Source organism: Canis lupus, chromosome 28 (genome assembly GCF_048164855.1).
Source record: "Canis lupus baileyi chromosome 28, mCanLup2.hap1, whole genome shotgun sequence".
Taxonomy (NCBI): Eukaryota; Metazoa; Chordata; class Mammalia; order Carnivora; family Canidae; genus Canis; species Canis lupus.
Genome location: NC_132865.1, coordinates 5,001,777 through 5,007,935, shown reverse-complemented (window position 1 = coordinate 5,007,935; position 6,159 = coordinate 5,001,777). Strand labels below are relative to the sequence as shown.

At 41.3% G+C, this 6,159-nt stretch overlaps 1 long non-coding RNA gene across 1 annotated transcript; it reads right to left on the bottom strand.

Annotated features, from left to right (window-relative positions):
* Positions 1 to 603: 603 nt before the first annotated feature.
* On the bottom strand, positions 604 to 2,749 carry LOC140619931 (uncharacterized). The gene is made up of 3 exons (XR_012019696.1): positions 2,624 to 2,749; positions 2,401 to 2,524; positions 604 to 1,333 (listed from the first exon to the last, which is right to left on the bottom strand). It is a non-coding gene; the product is annotated as an uncharacterized lncRNA (long non-coding RNA).
* Between the last annotated feature and the right edge of the window lie 3,410 nt (positions 2,750 to 6,159).

The following is a 6,159-nucleotide window of genomic DNA, read 5'->3' as shown; positions in this document are numbered from 1 at the left end:
CACCTATAAACAGTTATTTATGGAAAGCCGGTGACATCTGAAATTCTCTTTCAGTGAGAGTTTTGGGAGGCCTCAAACCTCTGCTGTTTCTTCTCTCTGTCACTCTTCCTATGACATGCCTTCCTGAATCTGCTCTCAAATCTTCACGCTTCCACTTTCTGCTTCCCCTTCACTGCCACGTGTCGAGGTTCTGACAGTGTCCCCCCACCCCAGTGGCAGGCTCACCGGGCCAGCTGTGTGCAAATACAGCATCGTGCCCGACTCATGTCACGTCTGTGCCCCAGGGCCTAGCACAGTGCCTAGAACACAGAAGGAATTCACCGAACACATGGGAATAAATAAATATACCACTCAAATCAGAGAAAGTACCTCATCTCTACTTGAGGATTGCTCTAAACCAGCCCTAAATCAAGAACTTTTTTTTTTTTTTTTTTGGTAAGAACTTTTTGTTGTACTCCAGAATAATGGTTTCCAATGCTAATTTTAAAATGAAATTGGACTATGCTTCATGAGACGTTACTGTGATTCACGTGTTTGCAGACAAATTCAAAGACAGGATAAGATGGAGAAGGATTGAGCAAGTAGAAAAAAATGATAATCATCTTTTAGTTTTATGCCAGCTATGTTGATGAGTCTATTTTGTTTCATGATATTACACAGCAAAGATGCTTTTCACAAATAAAGAGAAATAGAATGATTCTAGGCAGTAAATGAAAATGGGTATTATTTCCTTTAGGCACTCATGGGCTGTCGATTTTTTCTTTTTTTCCTGAAGGGATTCTGATGGTCTAGGGAAGTCAAACTCAAAAGTCTTATCCATGTAGAATTTAAAACACTCCTGAAACTCCACTCATCCATTGTGAAACCTCCCTTTAACTCAAGTCCTACCATCTGCTTTTCTCTATTGCAGCACCCCAGGGGCCACAGAGGTGTTCTGGGTAAATGCTCTAACTGAAGAGATCCACAGATCCACAGAGTGTGGTCTGCTCTGGAGGAGCTTGGTCTCGGGATGTTGACATTGACATCTCAGTGCAGGTGTTTCGGAAAGAAAAAACGAGCTGAGTACTCCTTAGATTTACACGCACTAATTAAGTAAAACCAGAAATACATTTAAATGGAAGTTTTCATTAAACAGTATCTTATTTTTTCCATCTCCACGAGTGAATACAGTACCCAGGATGCAGAAGGTATCTTAGGACTTGCTAAGCGGCCTCCAATAGACCTCACTTCTTTGGCGTCAGTAGGACAGAACTCTCTTTCATAGACTGGTGAGTGATAGAACCAGCATCTGATCCAGGTCTTCAGACTCCACGTGTAGATGCAGAAAAGGTATCTGTTGAATGAATGAAGAGTTGACCAGCTGCAAGTTTCCCAGCTTAATTCTAGGCCTTTCTTACTTCTTCCTTTGGATAAGGATCTCTGCTAGGATCATATGGCTTCCGTTGGGGTTTAGGGGCCTGTTGGCAAAGGCACCAACTGTCTTGCTTATTTGAGGTCTGCCTCTCATAATGTAATAGAATGGACCCTCTCCCTCCTGGTAGGGGAGTAATTGGGAAACTCTTTAATGTCCCTTAGACATGATAAATTTCGGGTATCGCTGGAGAGTAGCCTATGCTTCCAAAGTTCAGGGCTTAAACACTGAGAGAAAGAAAAGCTGCTCTTCCTTGGTCTTTCTGGGAACACTCAGCTCTAGCACCACTTCCATTTTTTCCACAGAGGGTTATCAATTACTCATGTACCTGCCTCACTCTGGGGTGCTTTAGTAATAAGAAGAAAAGAAAAAAAAATATTTTGAGTGTCTAATAGGCATCAGGCCTCTGCACGCTGGAATTTTACATACATTATCTCATTAATCCTTAGATCTCAATGAGGGCAATATTTGTAAGTCCCTGCTTACTGATAAAGAACCTGAATGTTCCATTAAGTAACTAGTACAAGCTGCTAAGCAGCACAGCTGGGATTCAAATCCAGCACTGCCTGACCACAAAGCCTCTATTCTTTTCATTCTGCCTTTGCATTTGACCGGTCCTGAAGTTAATTTTGTCATTATTCTAATTGCTCCCAAACTCTCCCCATTCAGAGACCTCAGGTTGCTGCCATCGGTCATGCTTTGTTTGGAGTGAGTCCGGAGTATTTCACTTTATTTTACAAGATAGACCAAATAACATTTGTTCAACTAAATGAACTTTGAAAGACACATTGAAACAGGAAGAATGAGGATGAATTAGGATGAATTAGAAAACATTTAATATTGTTGGCATTTCACAGCCATTGCACAGCAAAGAGAAGAAGGAGAAAAATGCCAGAAAAAAAATGTTATGATTAAATTTCTCTGATTGGCGAACACTCCATTTTTAATGTTTATGCTGAAACATAAACAAAATGGGGTAGCATTATTACCTGTATAGCAACCATAGTGAGTGGAAGACGGGTGCTCCATTTTACTGCAATCCTGAGGCCACACACCCAGAACATGTGACAAACTGTGCCGTGCAAGTAGCTGGTTGTCTGCAAGAGCTGCTCGCTGAAAAATCGCATCAATCAAAACAAGCTCCCAGAGCTCAAAGTGCTGGAGATATCACAATCATTAAACAGTAATGCAAATAAAAAAGCAATATCTCACCTCATTAGTACTAAATATGTTGTTTATTCTTTCCCCAAGTAAAATGTTTAGAAGCCTGCATAATGAGGGTCTCGTTGACAGAGGTGTGGAATTATGAAGCTGCTAAATCCAGCACGAAGACAGAGTGATAAAATAGATTGGATTTCGCAATAGCAGTGCTCAGAGCAAACTTGGGTGGCTGGATTCCACATTAGCACATTGTTTTGACATTCATGCACTCAGAGATTCTATTTCACTGTGATGGGGGGATGTGACATGTGGGTGGAGAACAGAGTTTGTGGGCTGAAGTCTAAAGCTATAAGCTACAGGCAGAGAAGGAAACTGGATCGATTCTTGAAGTGATGCCTCATTTTCTAATAAGGGTCTTTGCATGAGGAGCACCATGCAAATGGCCTAGAGACATGGTTAAAGCTGATGGTCAGTGAAGGGGCCAAGTTAAACTTGGGAGTGTTTACTTTCTGGAAGAGTCTCTGTGCAAATGTGTCATAATGATCAAAGTCTATCCTTTGAACTTTATCCTCCAGCACACACCAGCATCTAGAAGGCGGTTTAATGTTTGTTCTGAACTGAGCAATTGGCTGTTAGTGTGTGATTCCTGAGATGCCAATGTACCCGAGCTAGGGGATTTATTTTGCATGGGTTCGTGGTCCTCTGTGCCTTACTTAGACTGTCCACTTGGCCATTTCTTTCACAGAGTTAGCTACCCTCGTTCATAACACTCATCGCACCTTGGAGATGCCAATTCAACCACTGGAGTGTGAATAAGAAGATGAGCATAAAAGACTACTGGACTGTTAACTCCTTGAGTGCAACAGCCTTGTCTGATTCTTTCTTGTGCTCCTTGACTGGACAAGGGGCACGGTGCCCTCCAGTACACGATAACTAAGGGCTACATGTCTCAGTGAAAGGGGCACGTATCCCTCCATGTCTCCTTCCAGCTCCACTTGCCTTTTAGTGAAAAACCGATTGAGACCGAGGAGCATTGTCTGAGAAGATTTCTAAAGAGGAGTGTGTGAAAGCAAGGCTGGGAAGCCTTTGTTCTGCTCACACAAGGGTTCCACCTGTGAGCCCGACCTCAAATTCTAGTACCATTCACAGAGCTGTGCACATCACACTAATGAAACAAAGAAGGGGTAGCAGCAAAAGCATCACCAGTGGTCTGTATTTCAAAAGACAATTTTCAATTTTTTTGAAAAAAAATTATATTTTATTAATGGCCACACCTTTTCAGTCTATGGCTCTTTGGAGATCAGTAAGGAGAAAGTTGAGGCAGGATGTGTGTTTGTTTGTTTGTTTGTCTTTTTTTTATCCTTATGGACTGACTACTGGATCTTGAAAGTTTTTTTCCAATGGAAAATTCCCTCAGTCTAAGTATCGAACTTCTGGTCTACAAGAGGAACTCATTTCCTATGTATTTGAGTGCCTTTGGTGTGCACTAGAGGGCAGTGACTCCTTGAATGTGTACAGGGGTCCTAAGAAACATTGGGACAAGTGCATCAGTAAAGCTACCATTGGAGTAAGAGGTAGATTTAGACAAAAAGGGGGAAGGGAAGTTAGGAAAAAGCTAAACTTGCTTTCCTTTGAGCGGTTAAGAAGGCAATGCGTTATAGTGGGAGAGGGGAGTCTGGAGCAAGACAAAATTGTGTTCGAATTTTGCCCTGATGCTTAGTAGTTGTGTAGAAGGCCCCATCGATCCCGCTGAGCCTCTCAGTCTCTGCATCTTCAAAATGGCAAAGCTTACACCAGTCATCAGGTTGTTACAAGAATTCAATGAACGTCAAGATTAGCATATTAGCAGCTATTATAATTTAGTTCATCGTTACTACAACTTTTCCCTTGAATATTCAAACTGCTTTGGTGTGCATATTTGAGCACCTCATTTATTTACTTGTTTTCAATTTAGAAGGTGGTTCAGCTGCCAAGGCCTCTGAACATGTGTCCCTAACAAATAACACCATTCTAAAAATAGAGAAAAATTGTGTGCTGTTTCTTGCATTTTAATATGCTGGTATTCCATGCTTTTTGCCTAATGAAGCAAGTGTGTGTGTGTATGTGTGTGTGTGTGTGTGTGTGTATCTTATTTGGTTTTGAAAAACACATCACTGGTTATTGACAGCGTTCCCATGCTTCCTATCCTTTCCTAGCTACTATGCATTTCTTCACGGTTCTTTTTTTTTTTTTAAATAATAAATTTATTTTTTATTGGTGTTCAATTTGCCAACATACAGAATAACACCCAGTGCTCATCCCATCAAGTGCCCCCCTCAGTGCCCGTCACCCATTCACCCCCACCCCCCACCCTCCTCCCCTCCACCACCCCTAGTTCGTTTCCCAGAGTTAGGAGTCTTTATGTTCTGTCTCCCTTTCTGATATTTCCTACACATTTCTTCTCCCTTCCCTTCTATTCCCTTTCACTATTATTTGTATTCCCCAAATGAATTCTGTACAAAGAAGGGTAACATTAGGCAAGTGTATCACCTTTCTGAATCTCAGTTTCTTATCTGAGAAGTACAGGGAGAGCATGAGTTAATGCCTCCCAGTTCTAGAAGAGATACATCCATTTTCATAAGGTCGATGATGGTTAAGTTCTGTTAATCATGAAGACATTTGAACAATTCCTAATACTGATATTAAGTTAATTGCTTTATCTCCAAAGTGAGTAGGAAGCCTGGTCAACATAATAAGGAGAAGAATCCAGTAGCATGGCCTTTTAGAGAATCTAGTAGAATCTTTTCCTTCTAAAGAAGAACTGGAAATAAAAATAACTCTCATTATCTAAAACTTCACAATCCGAACTCAAAAGTCAAGGACAAATATCTATCATGATGCAAATGCTGGATTCTCACTGTCCTAACAGAACCCTGGCACTGAGTGACAGCAATCATACTTTTATTAACCCCAGCTTTGAAACCGCCAAGGTTCTCAGCATGTGATCTCAGGGCATTCCATCTACCCACAACTCTTCAATCCATCCACATCTGGAGGACCTTCTTCTATAACTCCAGATATTGTGCCTAGTATTCAGGTTACAGGGGCAGACTTAGTTGACCTCCCAGAAAATGTGGTTTGGTTTCCAAATGACAATAGAAGAAATGCCTCCCCCAAACTCCCAGTGTGAATAGACAATTGCTGTTCCCCAAACCTTAGAACTAAGGAATATCTGACAATTCTCTGATACTTGCTTCATAAAATAAATATACAATGGGCAAGAACACAGAAAAAATGCGGCCACCTGAAGGATTCAAATGACTCCCAACCATCAGCACTGAAAATAATCTGATTGAAAGGATGAAATGTCTAAAGAAATCCCGTGTTAGTCAGAAGTGAGTGAGGATTGTCCAAGAAAGTGCAGATGAAGGAAGGCCTTCAGGTGTGTTGGCAAAGCTCATCTAAATGTTCCCTCGGGAAAAACGAGGATTAATTCTTAAACTTTATGTACTTTCTGTACAGTTCCATGGGAAGTCCCTCCTGATGCCATGCAGTGGTATAAATTACAGGAGGGAGGAAGAAATGACCTCAATTGAAGTTTGTCTCCA